Source organism: Lytechinus pictus, chromosome 7 (assembly GCF_037042905.1).
Source record: "Lytechinus pictus isolate F3 Inbred chromosome 7, Lp3.0, whole genome shotgun sequence".
In the NCBI taxonomy this organism is placed as follows: domain Eukaryota; kingdom Metazoa; phylum Echinodermata; class Echinoidea; order Temnopleuroida; family Toxopneustidae; genus Lytechinus; species Lytechinus pictus.
This window is the reverse complement of record NC_087251.1, coordinates 5,210,827-5,230,818: the sequence shown is the minus strand read 5'-3', so window position 1 is coordinate 5,230,818 and position 19,992 is coordinate 5,210,827. Positions and strand designations below refer to the sequence as shown.

General features: G+C 34.6%; 1 protein-coding gene across 2 annotated transcripts in view; it reads right to left on the bottom strand.

The window, feature by feature from the left end:
* LOC129265103 (tyramine receptor Ser-2-like) overlaps positions 1–18,641 on the bottom strand; it is a 33,465-nt gene extending 14,824 nt beyond the window's left edge. Inside the window, exon 1 of one of the 2 annotated variants that reach the window (XM_064101735.1) lies at positions 18,480–18,641. The gene's annotated coding sequence lies outside the window, so the exon portion shown is untranslated. Of the gene's footprint in view, positions 1–2,883; positions 3,051–18,479 lie in introns of those variants that run through there. The other variant, XM_064101734.1, reaches the window with a different exon arrangement.
* Between the last annotated feature and the right edge of the window lie 1,351 nt (positions 18,642–19,992).

Sequence of the window (19,992 nt, the reverse complement as noted above, 5' to 3'; positions counted from 1 at the left end):
CCTGTTCAGACTGTCCCACGGGACATCCCCCGGAGAATCGACAGTCTGGACGGCCTGGAGGATTGTCCCCCGTCTCCCGATTCTATCCCCGGGTTTTTCGAAGGAAGAGCGACCTTGGCTCGTAATCCGAGATCGCGCACCTGTTTTAATCATAAGTGCGCATGCGCGAAATGTGGTGTCAAGAGAACTGCTTCCGCTCAGGTACTGTGCTAGTGCTCGGCTAGCTGCAAGTAATTGCATTTCCCGCGTTATCATGTGCGGGCGCGCCTTACGTAACCATGCCGATGACCTAGCCCACTCATCCCGCGGTGCCAATCTCCCGGACACCGGGGGATGTATGGATGGTCAGTCGTAAAGAGATAAGATTTCTCTCCCCCTTCCCCGAGTGACGGGAAACAGTCTGAACGACCTTTAAGTAATAAACAAAACCCAGAGTACTGGGGATCACAGAGCAGTCAATTACTAGCTCGGCTTACAGTTCCTTCTTTCCAGTGGTTTTTTTTTCTGGTTTAATGATATTCCAGAGTATGACCATCCAATCAGGGAGTACCATCACAAACACAGGGATGCTGTCATTAGGATGGAGCCTCCTCATCATCAATGAGCCCTGTTTCCTGGAAATCAGTCAACATCTGATACCTCACTTCAATTTATTTCTTTTTAAACAAAGTATTTCTCTTGCAGAGAACACTACTTGGAGCAAACAACCAACTAGCCAGAAGCAGACAAAAGAACGTGTGAAATTCTGAGGAAGTATAATTCCACTTTCAAGTTGAAGAAAATAAAAATATGGCCTGCTGAGAGCTGCAAATACATTATTTGAAATCAATGAACATTCTAAATGACTATTCAAAAAGCTGATTTGACTTCCACAAATCATGACTTTATCCACCTTATTAAAAATACAAAATTGAATACTGATATAAATGTAGACCAACCATGTCATAATCATCATCTGACACCATCACATCACATATACAGCTGTTATTTTCAAGAACTAAAGCACATAGACAAATGATTCTCCTTTTCTTCTGCTTGATACCCAATATTCCATATTTACATGTATATTTCATACATTCTGCAGCATATTTTGTACTATCTAATCAATATAAATTTTGATTCTATAAATCCATGTTTCACTTTCATTTTCATCAGATGATAGGTATTGTAAATACTTCATGACACTTGACTTTTTTTATTGCTATCAAATATATCCATAGCATCACATATATACTTCCTCCTAATTCTGAATATTATATATTATCCAAATTACCATGGAAACCATCTCAAGATAAAAGATATATATATATATATATGTATTTCTCTACATCTGTGTTTAAGGCGATTTTTTTGTCTTCTTTCAATGTTCGTAATGCGCCTTAGCACCCTCTACCTTCGTCTTTACGTCTATGTGTATTATGATGGAATAAAACCATTCATAGACTTCGCCCTTTCGTAGGATGTAGGCATATATATATATATATACAGTGCGTCCCAGAAAAAAACGAAACCGAGATTTAGCGATAATTTATCATAACTTAAATACAAATACAATAGACAAATGACCTACCATTGTAAAGCTTAGGATCTCCTCTTTCATCTGAAATTACTTAGATTATTTCTCATTCACGCATGAGTGAGCAAAAACAATTTGAAGAGGGGATACCAAAAAGTCACTTGGCGGGCTGTATCAAGGTTTCCAAAAGAAAACCACATTTTTAAAAAGTTCAATATCTGCTCTTTAATTTGATACCTCAATTACAGAAAATGGTAAAGAAATAAAAAAGTTCTGGTTATTTGAAATAAGGCTTGAATCTCAACAATTTCATAAAATGAAGAGCTATTACAGGCTAGCATTCAAACTCACTTGACACTCCGTTTTGTTGACGATCAGCCATGCATTAAGTCTTTTGTTAACCGTGCGATAGCTTCTGTGGGAAACCAGTGAAAACATGTTTATTTAATGAAATTATGGAAATACAAGCATTGTTTCGAGGGAACATAACTTTTTTACTTCTTGACCATTTTCTGTGATTAAGTTATCAAATAAAAGAGCAGATATTGAACTTTTTAGGCATGTGATTTTCTGTTTAAAATTCAGATACCCCCGCCAAATGGGTTTTTGGTATCCTTTCTTCAAATTGTTTTTGCTCAGTCATGCGTGAATGAGGAATAATCTAAGTAATATCAGGTGAAAGAGGAGATTCTAAGCTTTACATTGGTAGGTCATTTGTCTATTGTATTTATGATTAAGTTATGATAAATCATCGCTAAATCTCGGTTTCGTTTTTTGTGGGACGCACTGTATATACCCTGAGGATAAACAGTAAGTTAATATCTTCATCGGATATAATTTATTCCAGAATATTCTTTCATACATATAGTGCATGCTGAGGTTGAAAATTATAGTATTTTGCATACTCTAGAGTTAAATTAAATGTTTATGTGCATCCATAGCTTCAGGATAGCATCTATAAATTGTATATAATGCTTATAAATTTATGTTACATGCCTGTATTTCAAGAATAAGCATGAACTATATGTTTCTGTTATATGAGATGGGGAACAGTTTGTGAGAGCTGATACTTTTCTTTCACTTAGCACAATTTGATGGTTCTGTTACAAAGAAAGTAAAAAATAATCCACAATATGGATTCCACATTGATACTATGGTAATACTTCTTCTTAACACAAGGTGGCTTCATGGGATGTTAAAAACAAAACAGGGAAAGACACTGAAAATACTGTATTGAAAGGCCATCAAAAAGGCACATTCTGACATCTACATGAATCGTGAGAATAATGATCTGTATGTATATGTACCATTTCTTGTTTGAATAGATAAATAACATACACCCATTACATATTCCTCTCATTACTTACACTAATCCAGCTTCATATGATAATGTGAAGCCAAACACCAACTGAAGTCTTTTCTCTTCCCTGGAAGGATCTCAACTTTATACACTCATCAATTTTCATGAACCACAGCTATTTCTTCTATTTCTAAGACTTCTGCTAGGTTTGATAATTCATGTGTACCTGTTAATAGAAAGTTAATAATAAAAGCAATATTGATGTCACATGAAGACATGTTCACATGCATTATTCCAAATAGATACAGTTAATTTGTTTTCTTCAGAACAATCTCTCTCTCTCTCTCTTGTGTTACTGTAGTTAAACAAAATCAAGTTGGTTGAGAAATGACCCACAAATAGAGTTTCACTTTTACATTCCAATTCTAGTCATTAAATGAAACTAGATACTTTAACCAGGCTTAATAAAAAATAGGAAGTTAAAACATTATATTATCTCATTTTGATAAACCTAATATTTTTTTTTAAATAAGAAGCTGTTCAATCAGTATCTTTAGAAAGTAAGATCAGATGACACCTTGTGAATCAAACAGAAATACTTGTTCAAGATTTGTATCTTTATATCACTAACTTATTCATTTAAAAATCATGGTTAGTTGGTTACTGCACAATAGCTAACAACTGATTCAATTGAATTTTACACAGTAAGAGTGAATATATTGTTTAACATACTGATAATACTACTACTACTAATAATAATAATGATAATAATAATATTGATAATAATGATAATGATAATAATAATACTAATAATGACAATAATAATAATAATAGTAATAATAATAAAAATAATAACAATAATAATAATAATAAAAATAATAATGATAGCTGTGCTTATATAGCGCTTTTTTCCCTGAGGATACAAAGCGCTGCTATTACCAAGCTTTCGCTGCACTGCCTAATAGGTGCTCAATCATTACATGCAAAAACTAATATGTTCACATTGTATGTCATGCAATTTCTAACTCGATTTCATCACATTATTTGTCTAGTGTCAATGTGGAAGCATATAAACAACAATTCAGTTCATGTTGCAAACAAAAATAGAAAACATAAATAATGCCTTAAAAACTCTATACTGAATTTGCCAGGCAAATATTTCACGTGGGCCTAAAATTAACCCAGTACCGTATGGGCACTAGTATTCAACCCAGCATAATTCAAAGATTTTGACAGATTCCCCCAAATATTTAAAAATAGAGAATTTATCTTAATTTCATACCTTTGTTATTTCCAGGGTAATCTGTTGTCGGTATTTTCTTTATCAATCCGTCGACTGTATGCGCGAAGGATCGAATTATGCGGCGATGACCTTTTGCACTGAATAGCACTAGTATTCAACCTAGTGATGATAGATAGCGAATCTCAAAATGGTTTAGATTGCTAAACTAGATCTAGATCTATGTAAGTCTCTGGCTTTGACTAATCCATGTTTGGTCTCATCTCAAATGGTCTAATCCATAGTCAGATGGGACAAGGGCAGATTGAGAGACAGGGCCATCTTTCATCGCTAGGTTGAATACTAGTGCCGACGGGTTGAATACTAGTGCCAAAAACCATCGCCGTATAATTCGATCGCCCGCGCACACAGTCGACGGGTTGAAGAAAAAAATAACGCAAAAAGAATAACCAGCATTTGCTCTTGGAAATAAGACAGGTCTGAAATTAAGGTAAATTCCATATTTCTATATATTTGAGGAAACTCTCCAAACGGGTTGAATACTAGTGCCCTTACGGTAATGTAATATATTCATTAGAGTGATTTCAATACTATTATATTTGTTTACTACAAATGAATTTTACTTTAACGGTAAAAGCACTATAAAGATATATTATTTTGTTAAATTGCTCATATTCTCTATCCTGATTTTGCTAAGGTAATCATCTTATGTAGGCCTACCATAATTATCAAAGCAGTGACAACTGACAAAAGTATATTGGAATGTATCATTCATTTTGTTCAACAGTAAAAATATTGTTTTATTTCAATACATTGCAAAAAGAACAATTATACAAAAATGAGAGATAAAAAAAGAGCAAATATCTTCACTAATTGATGAAAGCATTTCTGTCACTGAATGAAAAAGACACTTGTCAATTAGTTAATTTATTGTCCATGCCAAAATATCTAATATTGGAAGCTACACCATTATTGTCTGAAAATTGATGAAGGTAAAGGTCACATAAAATTCACAAACCATTAAACATGTATCATGTAATGAATGTGTAGATGAGGCTAAATCAAATGTAAACATCTACATGTATTTCTAAATGATATATCTGACCCCTTGACCAAAAAAAGGTAAAAAGAACAAAGAACAAAAAACAAAAACTAGCACATCAATGATGTGGAGCTCCTCCGGCATCTCGCACCGAAATTTAACACAATTTTAATTTCAGCCCGATGACACTGTAGTGATTTGTGACATAAATTGAGGATATAGAATTGGAATTGATGAAGAAATGACAAAGAAGCATTTTTTTGTGATCTATGAATTTCATATAAATTAAGCATAGTAATTTTCTAGTCAAAATTTCTTAACTCTCTGTAGAACCTTGGTGAACCTCATGTAGCTCTCAGATGGAACAAAAATAATCAAAATCAATCAACAAATAAATAAATATTTTTTGAAAATATATGAATAAATTAGCATATTTAATGAATTTCAAAAGTCTGTGTTGAAATTTTGTATCATCACCTCGAGCTATCATACAAAGCAAACAAAATTGAAATTGATCAACAAATGAAGAAGAAAAAACATTTTTTGTGATTTATGAATAAATTTTGCATAAATTAGCATAAATAATTTTCTAGAGAAAATTTCAAAAGCTTGTGTACAAGTTTGGTGAACCTCATGAAGCTCTACCAGATGGAAGCAAAAAATTCAAAATCGGTCAACAAATAAAGAAGAAGCATTTTTTGTGAATTTCGAAAAATGCGCATAAATTAGCATATTTAATGAATTTCGAAATTCTGATTAAAAGTTTTGAATCCCCCACCTAGTGCTATCATATAAAGCAAACAGAATTGAAATCGGACTTGAAATGGCAAAGAAGAAGCATTTTGAAATTGTGGACGGACGACAGACGCCCGGGGGGGCCAGTCAAATATATTGCTGTACACACGCCTGACCAAGGAATTTCCAAACACCCCCTAAACAAGTTTTTCTCTGTGTGCAAAATAACCCCCTAAACAAGTTTTTCGCGGGCCTTGTTTACACATTTTGGCCCCTAAACAAGTTGTCGCCAAAATATGACCTCCGGGGAAAAAGCTTGGAAAAAAAACACATACCCTAAACACGTTTCGCTAGTCTTAAAAAAAAAGCTTTGGGGGAAAAACATACCCTAAATACGTTTGACCCTGCGATTGACCATTGACCAGTCTTTCCAAACCACCCTTTTTCTTTAAAATCTGTGTTTTTGATACCCTTAACGAGTCCACGCGTGGACCGCGTCCAAAACTGAAAAAACACCCCTTTAAACACGTTTTTTTGGTCACGCATGTGTACAACAATATATTTGACTGGCCCCACCTCCCACATCTCACCCAAATCGTACTCTAAACACGTAGTGTTGACTCTTGGGGCAAAAGTACATCCTTTATAAAACATTTTAGTCTTAATTTTTACACCCTCGCAAATTTGACCCTTAACACATAGCTTTCCTAGCGAAAATAGATACCCTTTTTTCATTATTTTAGTGTTTATGACACCCTTATCATGTTACATTCGTAACGTGCCCTATCTTGAAAAAGACATCCTTTTTAAGTGTTTTTTGGTCGCGCATGGTATCCACTAGTCAATGTTAGTGGCCCCCCCAGGAGATTCATACAACAATAAAACAAGCCAGTTTCATTTTGTAAACTCTCATGTATAAACACTCTGTTGAGAAGGCAATTAATTCTATTTTTCAGCAAGTACCAAGGTTAGTATCCTTCTGGCTCTCAGCACACTAAAGACGATTCTGGTTAAGAGTAAGATAAAGAAGCTTAAATCCCTTGTTTCAGCTAAATTACCTCAAAAGAAAGAGAGAGAGTGTTAGCTGGCTCGAAAGATCTGTCAATGTCTTCCCCATTAGGGAGCCTATTTCTACAGCCTATTTTTAGTATCAGCTTACAGCTTTCCGGAGATTTCCTTTCCTCTTAGCCCCTTGGTACTCTGTATCTTCATCAAGGTGCCCAGTATTGTCTCCATAAAAAGGGGCAGAGTGAATTGTAAACCATGAAGTTTATTAATAACATTAGTTTATAATTTTCAGAGGTTCTTAAAGAAAATCATTATATCATTAAATTTAATTACATCATCTAAACCTGATATGAATTAGGAATTCAGAGGCAACAAGTCATACACTCTAAATTCCAAGGATTTAAAATAAATCCAAATCGGCTGTGGATAGTGACCAACCAAATGTTGGATTTATTTTAAATCTCAGAAGATTCAAATTCAAATCTTTTAGATTTATATTCAAATGTACAAGGTTTAAAACTAAATCTAATATTTGGCTGGTCACTATTCACAGCCGATCTGGATTTATTTTAAATCCTTGGAATTTAGAGTGTACTCTAACCAATAATTTCATGACTTCTGTAATCAACTCCTGGTAACAAAACTTCAAAAGGTTTAATAGACTCCTTTGTTAAAAGCTACCAATTAACCGCAGATCTTTCATTTCCCTTTCTCGCCAGACACATATGTTGAACCACATCTGCAGATGCCATTTGAGATGTGTTTTAGGAGGCAAGAGGGAAACCCCCCTATTCCCTACACCGCCAGAGTGCAGAATTGTGCCAAGTATTGATTACAGGTTGTTCAGCCAAGCAACAACCTTTGAAATTTCTGCTTGAAGAAGATTCAAATGAAGTATAATGTAATGCAATGAGAGAAGGTATTAAACTCCACAAAGAATGAATAAACTTGAGCTGTCGACAACACTAAACATCTCTTCATCTCTTGATTTGTACATATGAGTCTAAACCAAATATAAAATTATTCCATTATAATATCTATTTTGCAAGTTATGACTTTCTATTAATAATAAGAAATCCTGTGAACCTGAACATTTAACTTGAATTTATTGTAATTTTTATCTTAGTCTGCAAACTTAAAATGCTTTTTTTTTACATGCTTTATTACTATAAAGGTAGTCCCTCCTATCCCTGATAGGGAAAGTCAACAATCATGGACCAGTTATAAGAAATGTATGTACACCTATACTTTGTGATAGCTCAAACATAATGGAGACAGAACTGTTTTAAGAAGTTTGACCAGGAGCTGAATCAGGAGAGTAGCACGGAAATAGAAAGGATGTAAGGCACCGTTCTCACTACCTTCCTAAAACTGGAAACTAGTTTAGTGGAAACTCATTTAACGTGTAATGAGAACGGTCAAAGCGATCTTGGAAGCGATCTTCCGAACCAGTTTATAAAACCACCTCGAGATGTAGTTTTCAAGATCGCTTTGCCTCGTTAAACTGGTTTTAGCGTAAGTGAGAACAGAACCGTGCTTCGGGAAGCGATCTTCGCACATTTTGAGCATGCTACTCCACGCACTGTGTGTAGAATGCCTACGCTGCAGTTTCGAATTTCGCGTAAAACGTGTCACCCCACTGAGAGCATTCCAATAGCTTTATGTGAAGTGATTTTGAAAACCACTTTCGTGTGATCAAATGGGAACGCTAGCAAAGCGTTCATGTGATCAAATGGGAACAGGATAGATTAATTTATTTTTATAGTAATCTCAGAGTAGCCTTGAAAATCTGAAATATGAGTATTGTATTGAAAATGTCATGATGACATTCTTGTTTATGGAAGAATACTTTCATTAATAACTCCCATAAAATTCTAAGAAATAATTGCATTTTTACAGGAAAAAACAAGAGCTTTTAAAACTAATAATAGATGAAGTTGTAAATTTTATTGCACGCTGTTTTGTAATTTTCCAAGTTCCTTATTCCCAGCTTTCCTGGTACCATATCATATTATCAAATCAGCCTAATTGTCAATGTTGTCAGATATGAAAAAAGCGAAAGGGTTTATAGCATTACATGTTAGTCAATAGACACGCACAAAAATATAGGATGTAATTCCCTTGAAGTTCATTTTATACCTCAGACTAAAATAGCAAATTCAAGCTAAGACAAAACTACTCATATTTTGCCACAGGCAACACACTTCATATTTCCATGGCCTATCCAGAAGAAGAAAATAAGCATTGCTTCAGGATAACATATCATATACTAATAACAACTCAAAATGTTCAGAATTAGAATGAATTTCAGACAAAGGGATATTCTAAATAGACCTTGAATCTATGACATAGACTGTGCACTTGTTTAGGCCACTTGTCAAATCATCCAAACCGTCGTTTCAGACAATAAATTTTGGTCAAAAATTTATTTAGAGTTCTTTGCATAAAATGAAAGTAAAAGTCTTTACATGAATGCTATACACTGTAACTCATTCAATAGACCATATCACAAACAAAATATATGGTGCTCTTGCTTCTTTTCATGTCCACACCTGCATACTAGTAATTGTAAAAAATGATTATATTAAGATATGTGAGTATCAAATTAAAAATGAAGTTGCATGTAGAAATAAAGTTACCAAATGAAGGATAAATGATTGAAGAGGGGATGTATACTGTATAATGATATAATTTTAGAACGAGGTCCTATAAAAATACCTATTATTTATTGAAAAAAAATTAAAATATCATTTGGAAGTGAAAATGTAGTGGACAAACAATATTCCCAGAGAGTGGGTGAAATTTATAGGTCGATGCTATTTTTAATCCTTCCCCAATTCTCTGAGATAAAAGACAATTTGCTGTTATATTCTTTATACATCTTATCTAAATGGCTATCTGGAAATTGAGAAGGAGAAAGATTATACATTGATATTGGAATGATTGAACAAAGAAGCCTTGAATTTCTTAATGGTAGAGAGACTTAACTGCAGCAGAAGCAGGTGCACTTTAGTTACCCCTTAAGGGATGTTGTGAGATAGATATATCTGAGAAGGGGGGGGGGTAGCTGTATATAGAGGCTAGGACATTTTCCATCACTGTGTGAACACCAGCAGCATGGACATTTCAAATTCCTTTTAACAAGCCATGTTTGAACACCCCCCCCCCCCCCAGGTGCCCATAACAATAAATGTTCAAAAGATCCCTTTATCAGAGAGAGAGAGAAAAAAAAAAGAATTACAGATAGACGGCACTTGATATTTTCAAAAAGTACAATTCAAATTTTTACATAGAATCAAAGATTGGAAAAGTATTCAGTAGTCACTACACATATTGGGATTTAAGATGATTCTCCAGTAACTCACATTATTGAACCCAGCTCTAGACAGACTTTTGATGCAATTTTATGAACTCCTATAAGAAAGAAAATCAAAACCTAAACAAACAAGAAAGTAAAAATCCGTGAAGCACTTTCGATTGGCTTTGGATATCACTACCCCAGCTCAATTGCTATTTGGCTATGCCATCAAGGAGGATTAGTGCTTTCTATTTCAAAGAGGATTATGAAAATGTACAAAAACTTTCACTGTCATTTGCACAATATATAAATATATTTCAGAAAGAAAATGAAATGCATGAGAAAACACCCACATAAACTGAGATAAACCATTTTACTTTATGTGTAGGCAAAGCCATGAATACAAATCATTCCTTCTAGAGCACAGCAAATTTATATATTAAAGAGGATCAATTCTCATCAAGAGCAATACACATTTATAATTGTTGCTCAGCAATTAAAAAGTAACCAAACAGAAATAATAATTCACCAGAAATATCTGTTGTATGCCCCCACCAAGCACCAATCCACCAAGCACTTTTCTAAGGATAAGACCATACATGTATATGCAATTATGATACCCTAAGCTGGTATTACCTAAAATCTATATTTTAAACATGCAATTCTATTCTTTGACATTTCTTGGAATCTATGCGCACTTTCTCTTAAATTTTGTGTTAAATCAACTCGACATTAATTTTTTTCTATAAGTTTTCAAGAAAAGATTAAATCATTCCTTGATTTTTACTATGAAACCACAAGAAATTCACTACAAACAAATTGATTGTGCAATAAACAAATGTCATTACTTGTCAATATGAAAATAAACAACCAGCCAAACAGTAAATAATGCTATAGTTGAGGAAAATTCACTCTATAATATTATTATTAATCTATCATAGATGAGCGAAGATGGAAGAGTAAGCCTGAGTACAGTGTGAGTTTCTTTATCAAAAATTTGTTGACCAGCTAACGAAAGAAATAGTTGATAAAATGAATTAAATGCCACTATGAAAAAAAAAAGAAATTTCATGCTTGCTATAGTATATTATATGAATAGTGTATTGTACAACATACTGGATTATATATACAACAAATATAAAATTATCCGGAGTGGGGGTTTATTTCACCGAGGCCGAAGTCTGAGGTGAAATAAACCTGCATGAGGCATGATATTATATTTGGAGTTCATATAGTCCAGTAATATTGTATGATAGAACGTTTACTAATTATTATAGTAAATTGTACAACGCATACTTAGCTTGTTGTACGCGAGCAAAATGGGAGGCTGAATGTCAAATGTTTGTAACTTTGCACACTTACCATCCAAAATGTACCGTCCATAATGTACCTTGCACGTGTCAGGAAAAAGTGACAAATACAAATTAAGATTCAATGCATTGCATGCGCTCAGTAAATGTAGACGCGTAGGGTTTACTGGCTAAATGGGCTTTTTTTTGCCATTAATCTTTATTCTCCCCATTCATTATCACAGGTTTTACCCTCCAAAAATCGAAAGTGAGGTACAATATAACTTTTTGAAGGGAGGTCACATGATACCAATCTTGCCAATCACAGCTCGTATTTTACTACCACTATTTACTATAAACAAATATAAACCTGAGGGCCGCTCTCCAGCATCGAAAACGAACTATAAAAAGGGGGTAAAGTTCACCTTGGTCCTTTTCAACCAACCAGAAGCAATATGCGAATGAGGTCATTAATATGTACATATTCTGTACCCGGCACTACCCACATGCCAATCAGCACCGGAATCAAACTTTGCTTTCTTGGTCTGGTTCACCATTTTGTGGTGAATTGGTTGATGAGAGTTATGAATTTCACTAAACTGTAAGAATAAAAAATATTGAAGGAGGCAGTAATGTATGGCTTGGAAAATTAATCAAGGAATCTCTTGAGGAATTCATACGACACATTCTACTGTATGGCTTCAGAGAAATTGACAGTTTTCCCACCTTCATTATGATGACTGATAAAAGACTGAATCCTTGAAGCTTGCATACTTACTCCAGATATTTAATGAAAATTGCATCGTTACAACAAAAGTTCATATACAATCCCAGCATCACCAGGAAGATATGTACAAATATACATATATATACACACACACACATCAATATTTGAAGAAATCATACAAAGCCTTATGAATGGCTTCCAAAATATCACATAAAATTTTCTAAAATTAAATGAGGAACTTTTAAAGGAATTTTCAAGCCCAACTTTACAATTCCATCAAATTGATCATGACATTTTCTAAAGTATCATCAAATATTACAATATCACAAAAGCGTAATCATCATTGAATGCATTTTTCACAGAGCAAAATGCTGAAAATTTTATTAAAAATTGGATAACAAATAACAAAGTTATTGAATTTTAAAGTTTACCAACATTTTGTGAAAACACTTATATTTAAATTTAAATCCCAATGGTTGGTAAAATGCCATATTTAAATGGATGGTCCAGGCTGGAGATATTTATATCTAAATAAATAGAGTAAAATTCACAGAGTAAAATGCTCAAAATTTGATCAAAATCGGATAACAAATAACAAAGTTATTGAATTTTAAAGAATTTGCATTATTCTGGTTGAACAGTTCTAGGCATGTCTTCATGGATATTAATTAGGTGGGTTGATGATGTCACATCCCCACTTTCCTTTTTCTAATGTTATTACATGAAATTATAATCGTTTCATTTTTTCATACATGTGTAAGTGATGTGTCTCCATTATGATGAAATAAGTTGGGGTAATAAATAACTAATGCACTTAATCAGTTGTCAATCCAGTTGTTATAGTTCTCGGTAGAAAAAATTTGAATAAACTTTATTTCACATAATAAAATACAAAAGAACAAGTGAGGATATGACATCATCAGCCTACCTAATGAATATTCATGAGACATGCCTAGAACTGTTCAACCAGAATAATGCAAATTCTTTAAAATTCAATAACTTTGTTATTTGTTATCCGATTTTGATCAAATTTTCAGCATTTTACTCTATTTATTTAGATATAAATATCTCCAGCCTGGACCATCCATTTAAATATGGCATTTTACCACCAATTGGGATTTAAATTTAAATATAGAGCTCTCCCTCTGTAATGATTAAACTTTTATTTGAAATAGCAGTTAGAGCACTTACTCTTTATGTTTAGTAATGGTACACTAGAAAGCTACTGACAAGGATTATATCCTGAAATTCTCAGCCCAATCCATTTCTTGTGTTGGTGTTTATAAAAACAGACAAAAAAATGCAGATATTTTAATTTGATCAGGCACCTGAAAAAATCAAATTTTTGTGTAAAATCAGAAACTTTATCCAATAAAACCTATTTTAATTTTATATTCTTCACATAATTGTTTTAAAGCGCAAGCATCAGTATAATCTAGTAATGAAATAGAATAATGACATGCATGAGGGGATTTACCAAAACTTAAAATAAACTTTAAGAAAATTGAATGACCATGACAACCAATATCTCATAGAGAAATAAATAATGTTGGTTGATATGATTTTCAATGCAAGTGACAAAGGTTATCCAGAAGTGTACAATAAGCACTGAATTTACAATAACTATTAATTTGAAGCAGCATTCATTGTGTGAAGAAGTTGTAAAAATGGGGTCAATAATTTTTTTTTTACAATATAGTTTCACAGGGTCAGCAATAAATGATACAAATACATGTAAATACAAACGGCAAATGCACACAACGCTTTAGACACCTATTCAGTTTCTAGTAGTCCAATCACCAATCATACTTTAGCCTAAGGTAGTGTTAAGCACACCCTGCTTTTTAACATATAGGGAATGAAGATTTTGGAACCTGAAGGGTTAATGACAAATACAATCAGTTCATTTACAATGAGGATTTACATACTGTTGGGTTTGGCAAGGAGCCTTACTGAAGTAAATTGGCTAGATCAATTCTCTTGATTGAATACATTTACAGTTCACAGAAATCTGTAACTAAGCCTCACGGACATGGTGCCATATTTCCTTGTCCCACCTGGATGTGTAAAGAATGTCTTGTGGTGGTATCCATCATTCTATAGTGCATAATTTAAGAAGAACTTGTTCAACCTCTGTCATCTTTATTATCATAAAAAAATAACTCGTATAAAATCTGAGGATTTCACAAAAATTAGATGTAAGAAAAGCATGAAATTTTGAAGATTTGTTTGGTTGGAAAATAAAAAGTGATAGGCACAACACAACCAATATCATATATGCAACTGGATGAGCAGATGTCATACACTCATCATGCAGGTGCAAGAACTCTCTTGCGAAACATTTTTGTGCACCACATAGGTCCAAAAATGCCCTTATCCAATGCCCAACTATTACATGAATACTCTAAGCCCGGAGGGGGGTGATCGATTGAACCGTATCTCCTCCCGGGATCCGCCACGCCCAGGCTCCAAAATCGCACCGCGTGTCAGGCCTGCCACTCTTCACGGACTCGCCGCACTCCAAGCCCATCACGACCTCGCACGACGAAATAGTCGTCCGATTCTTCCACCAAAAATCCCCGTAGACTTGCGCGTTGTAGCCCAACATTCGACCGTTGCAGACGACAGACGCGTCACGTGGGTCGTCTCGCTCCGAACGCCGCGTTCTGATTGGTCAACAGCGGCGCACAGACTTACAACATTTGATATAGCATTAAAAACCCGACAATAGTTTGAAAGCGATCTGTGGCGACTTACGTAAGCACAATGTTTTGACGTGTACAGGGACCCTGGATCGAATCCGCCGAAACGTGTATTTAAAAAAAAAAAATTTCGGGGGGTGATGTGGATTTTTTTTTGCTTTTTCTTTAAATCATATTCCTTCCCCGTTCCTACCCAGCTTTATTCTCTTTTTACTTTCATGTGAATTTCTATTTAGGCCTGTATTATTAAATCATGGAGCTATTAATAACTATGATTAAATCTTACTTCTTCTTAATCACTTTTGATTTTCAAGTTCTTGATTACACTTATTTGGGCAGGGGTGGGAAGGGAAGTGCGTTAAAGGTCAAGTGCACATCAACAAAAAATCTTTGAATTAATAGAGTAATTTCCCTTTTTTAACACAAAACAGTTATATACACAAAACAATGGTATGCAAATAGAGTTGATTATGTCACTCACATCACATTACTTTCTAAATTTTGGTTGCATTTTATTATATCAATTTTAGCAAATTTGATATAAAAACTCATCGAATCACAATATATTACATTCATGGAAACTACGAATGTTAATGGAGGAATTAAAATCCCTCTCAAAATTTGTTGAAGAAAATAAATAAATTAAAATGAAATATACATGTCATGTACATGTATCAAACAAAAAAAATACACAAGAAATTAGAGTGTGTGTGTGACATAATCGGTTCTGTAATTTGCACATTGACCAAGATGAGCATATAATTGTTTTGTAATTTAATTAGGCAAATTTCTCAATGTCAAAATAGTAATTTTTTAACTTTTGAATCATAGTTTTTATGAAATTTTCTGCAATACTTTATTTTTCCTTAAATTCAAATTAATTTTTTTGGTGGGGTGGACTTCTCCTTTACTCTTTGCATGGAATGTAGGGAATGCACATATGCAAATCAGTAATTGGACACATGTTCACTTTCCTTTCATCCAGGCCACTCCCTCACATCCACCAGGTTTACAGTCACATAACAAAAATGATGAATTAATTAGAATACCATCACACCATAGCTCCATGATCACACAACATTCACACAGTGCTTCACAACAAATATTTCACTTCTGTTCATACATGCAATAATTACTGTGGAAAACAAAAACAAGGCGTAACCACATTCGAATACCGTTTAAAAGGACAAATATATAAAACATGGCGAGATCTTTGATTTGAATCATGTGTAGAATTTAAAGTGAACGTGAAATGAGATTTTGGCATTCTGTCACAACTGAAATGCATTTTCGCACTGGGCAATTTTCGCCAATTAATTTTGGCACAATATAATTTTATTTTATTCTATAGGCGGTGCTGCACCATCCCGAGTTTGCTCAATCTCGAGATTTTAGCCCGATCGGCCCACTTCGCGATTAATCTCGAGATTCAAGAAACCCCGTCTGCACCATCGCAAGACAGCGATTCCTGCTCGAGCGAGGCAACAAACCCGATATTCCGAGCATGCGCACTTTCGGATCTTGGAGTTTCAACGGCCCGCGCTTTTGAATAACTTCCCGCGATATGCAAGCAATGTACTCCTTTCACTAGCACTTTCGCCGAATTCGACCAGTGTTATGCAACAATCCTCTCAGCTCAGCGAGTGAAGAAGTGATGTATTCTTCGTTAAATATGATGGCGGAGTAGGAGGCAACGACAGAGAGAGAGAGAGGGGGAGAGAAGGGGGAAAGAAATGCTATTTGCTCACATTTTGCGAAGGAATAAGACGACACTGCTGTCAGTGTTGTTATTGAATATGACCATCGTCGATGAGCGCCTCCCCCTTCGGTCTGGTCTCTCCCAAAATCCATTCACTGGTGGGACACCATCGTTGCTGATTAGGCAATTGATGAACGCTATTAATATTCGCGATAAATCTATTCGCATGTATAAAGTTGACTTTCGCACGTGTTTATGTTTTGACCAAGGCGGAAGTGGAACGCGAATTGCATTATGGACTGACGTCATGAATAAATTACCCCGAGTCCAATCTCGAGTGCGTCTGCACCAGCGGGATAATTCGTAAAATAGCGCGCTATTTCGCAAATAAACCCGAGTTGACTTGGGATTGCAATCTCGAGATTAATCCTACGAACTAGCGCGATAATTGCGTCTCCACTGCAAACTATCTCGAGATTTTTCAGATCGGGATAATTTGCCGGATCAGAAATAGCGCGCTAATTTGAAAACTCGGGATGGTGCAGACGGCCCTAAAGTGAACCTGCCTCGCGAAGGATGGGGCAGTTTGCGCTGCCTGTGTGTCCGCGCGGCAAGTTCACATCATTATGATCGCTAACTTCAGTCCATATCGCAACTACGGCTTCTTCGTTTTTTCCCCATTGCTTTCATACTTTTTTTCTTTTTATTTTACATTTCTCCCTTTGACTCCTTTCACTTTGTTCTTTCTTTTTTCCCTTTTATTTATCCTTTCTTTACCTTTCACTTCTTTCTTTTCTTTCGTCCTTCCTTTCCTTTGTATTTCCTTATTATTTTCTTTCTTTAATCCTTTTTTTTTAGTGATAAAGGGGACAAAAAATAAAAAATAAAATAAAAATAAATAAACTTGCGTCATTTTAAAATGTTTTCTTCCTACTTTACTTTTTTGGACCAATAGAAATAAAAAAGAGTAAAAAAATAAATAAATAAAAAGCGGGGGCGATAAAATGAATATCAGCTAAAGCAATGAAATACGTTGAACAAGTAAATAAAAGGGTTAATGTAAATCCTCCAAAACCAAATACTTTTTAAACTTCCCTTTTTATAGTTAAAATTAGGGGCAATATTTTTAAACGCTACTTTAACTAAATATCATATTCGTCCGACTTCAATAGCATTTTAATTCTCTTATCTGTATTTCTTATATTAACCATAATCCTATACTCTATCACTTTTTACTCTCTCACTATTACCTTTAATCAATCATATATTTTTCAAAACAAATTACGACTTCAAATAAAAACCTAACTTTCACATTCCTTTCAAACCACAACTCTTAAAAAATTCAAATGTTTATTTCTTTCCCTATCTTGAATAAACATGTCAATCTACAACAAATTCTATTTAACTTAATCACACCCCCAAAACCCGTGGAATTTCCACGGGCTCTGCTAGTACATGTATTATGTGTGCTGCTAAGGGCATTTTTGTGTGCATGCAATGTGCTAAGTGTGGTGTTAAGGAAGTTCTTGCATCGAAGGAAGCTCTCTCTCTCTCTCTCTCTCTAAAGATAATAGACATACATATACATTATAAGGTGTATTACATCAGCTCTCTCATGCATACTGGCTATGATATCATGAACCTATTCCTGCAACGTTTTAACAAAATTAGTTGTGAGCTAAATGGGATTGGTCCACAATTTTTTTTTCTTGCAAAGTAAGACTCCCTAAATATGTCTCTGCAACTCTTTACGTTGTATCATAATGCATAGACAAAATGTTTCTGATTCATGTTGCACCGTGAACAAGCTTTACAAATTGACCTAGGAAACAGTAAAGTGCACTCAGATCCAGAACTTCAACCCCCAGGATAGTTTAGCAAAGATTATATCGTATCTTAAACTAATTAACTAGATTCACTTACAACAATGGCGATTAGAAAGCAAGCCATGTTAGGCAGAAGCCAGAGCATCTTGATCAATCCCAATGGATCAAAGCACTAATGACTACCCAACAATCCATGCTTTTTACTGGCTCAGTGATTAACTGGCACAAGATGTGTGCTTTCATTCAAATCCCTTGTGACATAAACCTTTTACCTGAAAGAAGGTAGAGTTGAAATAAAAGCAATAAAATGGACAAGAAACCTCTTGCTCACAAGGCACATTCACATCTTCCTGATCAGCAATAAATGCCATAAATTATGAGAAAGTGTTTAGGCCTGAAAATATGTGATAATTAACTAATTTATATGCAATGCATTCACACCTGACTAAACCAAATAGGTTCTGGTACAGACTCATATGCTTTTCACACTACATAAATTTTCCTTAACCCTAGGGCTAAGGGGGAGGGCCTTAGCCCCACCAATTTCCCGGGGTTAAGCTTAGCCCACTTCGGTTTCACACAACTTGCGGTGCTAAGAACTGCAGCGTGAAACCAACCAGGCTAAGGAACAGTGGGGCTAAGCACTAGCCAATGAGAGAAATCGAAATTGCACGTTAATCACGCTCTGTGTGGCAAAATCATCAATATTCATGAGCTGTGTGATAGTCCGTGGTTAAGGGCGTTAACTCCGGCTAAGCAAATAGTATGGGATTAAGAAAGACATTGTGAAACCAAAAAAGATAGTAATGGGTTAAGGAAATGCAGTGTGAAAAGCATATATCATGTTCCTATGATAAAAGATGTGCAATCCTTTTTTCCTCTCATCAAAAATTGCTTTCACATTAATATCCCCATAACCTGGATGAAAAAAGTTGGTAAAGGACACATAACTTTGTTGATATTCTCTTTCAGAGACCCATGTGTAACAACTAATGTGCTATCACAGTGGCAACCTGGGCCCCATTGCATTAAAGTTACCACTGTCTAAAGACGTCGTGTCGAGGTTCCCGGGGCAACCACTATGGTAACTTTGCCATGCAATGGTAACTTGCATGGAGTCCTTGAGTCTAATTGGAAAGTGATCAGCATTACAATGGGAGTGAGAATTGGATGGCTATAATTATATTTCATAATAAAATTAATAGCAACTTTTATGCAGCGGGCCCTGGTATTTCTAATTGTGGTAGCATCCTAAATAACATTTTTTTAGACAAAGCAGGTAAGAACATCCTTAGTTAGAACACAAAATTAAGATTTGTCAGTGGAAGATGTGGCATCTCTGTAAGATCTACAATTCTCTCCTTGCAATAGAATGAACGGTTAACTGATGTAAATTCTCTATGCTTTTAAAACTGGATATTGGCATTTCATTCATTCATTTATTTATTCAAGTCCATTAAAATACATTGAGCATATAAAAAACATCAAAAATACATAAAGAAACAAAGAAACAAAGATACATAGTAAGATGCAAGTAAGATTAAAAAAAGGCAAAGATTGTATAAGGATAATTACAGTACATGCATAAAAATGAACATGAAATGGGAAGC